Here is a 7,622-nt window from a genome sequence, read left to right as displayed (position 1 = left end):
TCGGACTCAGGGTAGGTTCGGTCGAACCCTGTGTAGGTTCGGTCGAACCTCCCTGATCCTTGTTTGGTCGAACTTTTGAGGTTCGACCTCTCCTGCAAAATTGCTGAAAACTGGTTTGACACTGCCTTCACTGCACCCTGGAGGTTCGGTCAAACTTTTCAAAAGTTTGACCACACCAAGGTTCGACCGGACCTTTCAGAGGTTCGGCCACACCTCCTCTTGCACTTCCTTTTCTTGCTTCCTCTCCTTCCCTTTTGCTCCTCTTGCCTTTGTCCATGGCTTCCATACTTGGCCAAGGGGCCTCCCACCGTGCATAGGACCGTCACGGAACCTGCAGAAGATATCAAAGTTCACGAGAGCATGGGGATGATAAAATAATGCATAAAGATTATCAAAATAAGCGCAAATAAGCATTACTTTTCATCAACACAAAAAGAAGCCATAAGAGGATAATGAGGTGGAAAAACCTAAGAAAAATAAGAGGAAAAAGACCTAAATACTACCCCTAAGAGTGACATAAATGTCACTCATCAATCATCAGGTTTGGTTTTGGGGAGACATTTTTAGATGTCTACAGACCGAGGGAGTTATTATTATTACTACTATTACTACTACTACTACTACTACTACTGTAAGATCAAAATCAAATTATTTTTCTTCATTAAAGCCACGATCGTTGAATAGATCTTGCACTGTGATACATCCTTCACACATATCGCTTGAATAAATAACATGGTAGAATAAGATAAATTTTTTTTTATAAACCCTATGTAATACCTTGGAAATTTCCTTCTCTTAAAACTCCCTTTATACCCTTAATAAAACTCATTTTAGGAAATAACCAAAATATTACCGCCACCGTGATCACGGCTAAGCCTTTTCAAAGTCACATAACGGAAGTGTTAAATCAAAATAAACTTTTAAAAACAAATAACTTGAGTTCACAACCTCAAAACTAAAATAAATTAAAACATCCACAAGTTGGAAACAATGTAAATGAAAGGAATGGTGTCCTTCCAACAAGTGTATTCTTCCGATAAAGGGTTCAGAATTATTACAAGGCTAATTCTTCAGTAAGATCAAGTGATCGGAATGCCTAGGTGGAGGCCGCTTCCGATCAGTAATATCAATGTGCAATTGATGTTACAGCTTAATCTTAACTGAACCCTTCGGATCGAACCCAATCGAATCACCGATCCGAGACGACGAATTAATCCGAAAGGATTTAATGAGTCGACAGAGTTTTACGAATACAGACGTCGGACATCGAGCCTAGGGCGTCGAGACCGAGCGTCGCAAAATCACAATTGACAAGAATGAGCGTAGCCATAGCTAGGCTAGGCTAGGCTAGCTCATCATAGGCACTAGGCGCGCCATAGCAGCCCTAGCATCATGCCTAGGCGCTATCGCAGCCTTAGCGTGATGGCTAGGCACCATGGCTGGCTATCGCTAGCACCAGGCGCGCCAACACAGCCCTGGCATCATGCCTAGGCGCTATCACAGCCCTAGCATGATGCTGGGCGCCATCGCAGCCCATCGCAAGCCAATGAGCATCACTAGGCGCACCATGCGTGCCCTAGGATGGCTGGGCACCATCGCAGCCCAGGAAGCATCACTAGGCGCACCATGCGTGCCCTAGGATGGCCTGGTGCCGTAGCGGCCCTAGCACAATGCTGGGCGCATGGCAGGACCACACGCACCAAGCACAGCTAGTGCTAGGCACTGGCGCATGCGTGGTGCGTGGTGCTTGGGCGAGGCATGTGCGTGCATGATGCATGGTGCATGGCCGAGGCTGATGCGTGTGGCTGTGCGAATGTGTGCGAGGGGGCTAGCAAGCTAGCAACGTCAAGCCAAGCATGCGTGGCTTGCTAGTAGCACGCATGCTAGGCATTGCGTGCGAGAGGGGCTGATGCGTGGCGCGCATGGTGTGCGAGTGTGATGCGTCTGGCTGGCGAAGCGAGAGGCCATCATGCGTGGCTCGCTAGCAGCATGCATGCTGGGCCATACGAGCATATGGTGCAGTGATGATGCATGAGATGCTGACACCAGCGCCAGCACGTACCAGCAAGCACCAGCGCTACTGCTGGGCTTGTGCTAGCATGCTGGGCTAGCTGGCAGCTGGCCAACAACCTTGGGTGATGCGATTTTGTGAGGGTGGGGACCAAGGCTTTGGGAAAGCCTTGGGGAGCAAGGCATTGGTCCCCCCACCTCTCCATGGTCCTCACCTAATGCTCTCTCTCCCTTTGACACTTGTCGAATTGTGATTGCATTTATTTATTAATTTATTTTAGAAATAAATTAATTAGCAAATTAAACATTCTCCCACATTGGTTGGGGAATGAAATACAAGGGTTCATTTCCCTATAAATACCAAGCTTGGGTATTGGGAAATGAACAACCTTGAGTGGAATTAAAAAGGCAACTCTAAGAAAGAGTAAACCTTTGATTCGTAAAACTCATAGTCATTTTTGTCCGGGTCTTGACTAACCTTCAAGACTTAGGACGCTCGGGTCGAGTCGAGGGTACGATCCGTCGGAGATCTCGTCTTTTCGGGATTTTGAAGTAAGAGCTCTTTAGGAGCGAAGCACACGTCAAAGGTATAATTCTTGTTCTTAATCTTGTTTGATTAAGTTTATTATGTTTGTTAATTGCTTTAATTAAGGGGCGGGTCTTGGTGGGTTTCCTTCCGCGTAGTGTCGGGTCACTACGAAACCCTACAGTAAATATGGCCCTTCAAAAACCAAGTTAAAACAATTCATCAACAACGTTAGTCCAACATAAAACATCAATCAACTAAAAATATAAATCTAAGAAAGCATAACAATAACTCTCTGCATTCATCCCATCATGCTCTTCATGCTTTGAGTACCTGTCACTTTCTCTTTATTTCAACCCATCTACTCACCATATAAAGTGGGTCATAGTAGAGCCAATTCAAAGAAAAGTCAAATACAAACACAAAAGTATATATGAATCAACAAAATCTAAGTACATATGCACCTATAAACTAGCACACTAACGTGATCATCCTAACAATAATAATTAAAACATGCTCTCCATACAACTCACAAGTCAACTTACCTTTGACTCATAACTAACAATATTAATTATTATTGAATAGTTTTGGATAACGCATCGAATGGGTTTCTTCCTTACCTAGTTCTTTATAAAATTGGGCTTCCAACTAGGGAGCTACCCAAGTTAGCACCTACTATGTCACATAAGTGACGGAATTCCAGCCCAATAATAAAAGAAAGTACTGCGTCCTGTACTCCTGTAGAAGCTATGATCAAATATAAAGTCACATAACTCCCCCCATATGTTCATACTCAAGTTAAGGTATATACGTTTCAAGAGTTTGGTGCATATCTTCTTACACTTTACGTGATTTACCAATTAGACATGTGATAACTTCAACCAATTAATCAGGAATACAACACAACAATCATCCATACATTCTTCCATTTCATTCTTAAATTAATTAGTGATCACATACAATTTGTTTTAATTAAGGTTCCTTGCCTAGTTTTGTGCACCACTATTACTACCTTGGTTCATAAAATGCACTAATAAACCTTCTTGACTCAACCTCCACTTACGCGAGTGGGTAATTAAATAAACTAACTTCTTGACTCAACTCCATTAATACATGGGTGAGAATAAAAATCATAGATCTTGCTCGATAATTATAATCTTAGGTCCTTTAAACATATAGGAGCCTTGCTTATTAATTTCATGCTTCCTTGATACTTGAAAATAAAACATAATTCCATGATTCATATATAATTCAACTTGTATCATGCATCAAATAACATGTTCAAATGCTTGCATAAGAATTCATAATCAACCAACAACAATTCCAAGCATTTATCAACCAAACATGTCACTTATTCATCACCTGATACATACTTTAAATTCCTATCATGATACTACGCATACACAATTAGTTTTACGCGCATACGTACCTTGAATAACGCCTAAACTCAGCCACACTCGCTAGAAGTCACCTAGCTCGAAACTTCCTATAATTAAAAATACATAACCACAATTACTTCACTGTTCTCACAAATTTCCAGCAACTATTATATGATTAAAATCTCACTAATTAACCCAATTTAATGGTTTAAAAGGCTTAAAATATTTTCTTTAAGTGTGTACTTAAAACTCCTTCAAAAAGACTTACTTTTGATGACTTAAATAAAATTCCAGGATACTTATTTTATATAAAACAACACTAATAAATCAGAAAATCATATTTAAATCATTAAAACCCTTTTTCCTTTTATGGGTAATCAAACCCTAATATAATAATTAAAAAGTAGTGTGTATAATAAATTTTCAGCATTAATTAAGGGCTTAAAGCTCACTAAAAATATCTTTCAATCGCGAATTTATCAACTACAACAAAAAAGGATCAAATCCTAATCATAAGCTTCCCAAATTCTAGGGTTTGTAAATTGGGGTTTTAAATCAATATAAAATCTGAAAATTACAACAATAATTGAACAACACCAATTATCCAAAAACAACATCAAATCATAATTAAAATCATGCCTCACCATTAAAATCAACAAGCTTTAAAATTAAAATAGGAGAGAAAAGAGTATTTTTTTTCTTTAATACCAAAATCGCAAGAAGAGAGAGAAGTGGAGGTGGACGGCCGCCGCTGGGGCCGCTGCTGGTCGTCGACTGGTGGCCGGTGGTGGTCGCCGCCGGTGGTTGTCGCCAGTCATCGTGAGGAGGAGGGAGAGAGACGTGAGAAAGAGAAAGAAAATAGGGAAAAAGAAGAGGGAGAAAAAAGAGGAGAAAACTTTTGTGGTTTTTATGAAATCTGACAAATTGATTTTGAGTGGAAAATCCTTGAACTTTTGGGGTATTTATATCCCCTTTTAAAACCAAAATCATTATTTACAACCTTGCCATTACTAAATCTTTTCAAAATCTCCTTTGGGGCTAGTTTGTTAGGCCTTTAAAATTCTCTTTATTCCCAACAAGCTAGTCCAATGTTTTAAATCATGTCAACCCAATTTGAAATGCTTTGTTGCCCCAGTTAATTGCTCATCTTAATTATCCACACTTGTTTGGTAATTAAATAATTAATTCCATTAAAATAAAATTAGTCATTTTAAGTTATAAATAAAATATATAACTTATATATATAAAATAATATAGAAATACGGGGTGTTACACCCTAACCCACGATAATTCCCTAAGAGAAATAAACAACTACATCGACAACCAACAAGTCCACCATAGGGATCAGAGACTACAACATCTACACTACACGTATAGGTCTATTGAAATTACAAAGAAAATGGGTCGAAAATAGTCCAATTTTCGGCTTAACGGCCAAAAAAAAAAAAAAAAGGCTAGAGCAGATGAGGAGGTGAGAGGAGAAAGGAAGCGAGTGTTTTTTGAAAGAATATTTAGTGTTTTTTTTTTTTTTTCGACATCAACATAACACAAACAAATTACAAAAGAATAAAAGAATAGCTAATTAAATATAGCGACTATCATTCGTAAGCAGATGTGCCCTTTGCACATGAGAATTTTACAACATTGAAAGCCCAACCATAGCTTCTTAATTTCCTGCGTAGTCTAGAAGATGTTTATATCATTTATATCCTCCTTTCGTAAGAAAGTGACCAAATTCATTGAGTCAAAATATAAGAAGACCTTTGAGAAGCCTATTATTGAGCACTATTTCAAGGCCTCAAGACATGCTTGAGCCTTTGCAGAAACATGGCGGTCCTTGTATCTGTGTGTTTAAAAATTCCTAACGAAGGTAAGTCCAGCTTTTTAAAATCCTGTAGACTTTGTAAAGCTTCTTCAATATTCCTATTCAAAGTACTAATTCCACCATTGTCTCCATTGAAAAGTACTGGTTTCTTGTGACCTAGAGGCCCCACAGTGTTGCAATTAAGGTATTTATTGTTGTACTATGAATTTCATACCAACTATAAAATAAACAGAATATAAGTTTGAATCCATTTCCTTAGAGAGATAGAAATGGAGTCATTGGTTGTATGGTTATTGGTTACGTGGGCATTACTCCAAGAAAAATTAGCCAAATTACATAATCTAGAGATGTGTTACGAATTCTCATCCTCCAATCCACAATAATCACACAATGCATTTATTTGCATTCCTCTTTGAACGAGTTTCACTTTCATAGGGATGGCATCATAAAAGATTTTCCATATGAACATACTCCGGCCATTTTGAGGGATTATTAAGTCTCCATAAGATTTTTAAAAAAAAATCAGAAGTTTCCTTTCGATGACCTGAATTTTGAGTTCGTTTAAGCATTTGCTGAGAGAAAACCATACCCAGTTTTGACTATAAAATTCCAGATGAATGATTAGGCCAGTACATGAAATCATCGTTCCTTTCCTTTGGTAATTACATCCCTAAGATCGCCTTTGCACTATCCCATTCAAACGTTTCTCTCACTAACGTATGTAGTATCTTAGAAATCTGTATTTTGATCAATAAAGCCTTTAACCTTCCATCTCAAACTCTCACATAAAGTTTGATTAGACTTCACCGCCGGACTTTCCCATTAACCCATTTACTGCTGCAACCTGGAACATTATCACCACTCTCAATCTTCCAAGCAAATCATGGAAGGAACCGACTTACTACCTTTTGGAAATTTTTACGAGCATAAGAAAATGAACTTAGCGACTATAATTTAGCATTGAAAACTTTAGAGGCAAGAAGTTTGGGGGTTTTTTATGCATCTTAAGTACGTTTTTAAAGAGAAGAGTATGTATCATTAACCATGCTAGTAGCTCAAATCCCTAAACCACCCAACCTTTTGGTAACTGTATAAATTATTTTTAAACCCAATGAAAACCCTTTTCTCCTCTTGTAGCCCACCAAAATCTGGTTATAATTGAGTCTATCTTTTTCCAGCTTGAGTGATTTCAAACATGAGACGAGATATTCATTAGAACATAGTTTATAAGTACCAATTTTGCAAATTGATAACCTACACGTAAACCAAGTAAGGATTTTGGTCTTGACCTTCTCCACAAGGAAATTAAAATTTTCCGATTTCTTTCCTGAAATATCAATTGTATTCCCCAAATGTGTTCCCATAGTTTGCACTCTAAGAATACAAAGAATATCCTTAAACTCACTTACTAGATCTTGGAAAAAACACGGACTAAATTTAATGAAGATTTTTAACAATTTACTAGTTGTCTTGAGACTAACCCAAACCTAGCTAGTATATCACGGATATTGGTGCAAAAGGTTTGTCTATTTTGAAAAAGAACATAGCATCATCCGCAAAAAATAAATGTGAAATTTTTGGGGCTCTTCTTTCAATTTTAATAACACTAAATTATTGTTTGATTTGTTCAGCTAATAATAACATTCTCGACAAAACATCCATACAAAACACAGGAAGATATAGGGTGATTATGGATCACCTTGGCAAAGGCAACAATGTGGCTTAAAGCCTTGTGTTGTTTTCCGTTAACAATAGCCTTGAAGGTGACGATAGAGACCCATTGTGAAATCCAATGGACTAGCGAGGGGAGCAACCATAAGCTTGTCCAATCTACACGGTCATAAGATTTTGACATCAACTTTAATAGCTGCCAAGAATTTTT

This window comes from Chenopodium quinoa, unplaced genomic scaffold (genome assembly GCF_001683475.1).
Source record: "Chenopodium quinoa cultivar QQ74 unplaced genomic scaffold, ASM168347v1, whole genome shotgun sequence".
In the NCBI taxonomy this organism is placed as follows: Eukaryota; Viridiplantae; Streptophyta; class Magnoliopsida; order Caryophyllales; family Amaranthaceae; genus Chenopodium; species Chenopodium quinoa.
The sequence above is the reverse complement of the archived record's forward strand: the minus strand, read 5'-3'. Positions refer to the sequence as shown.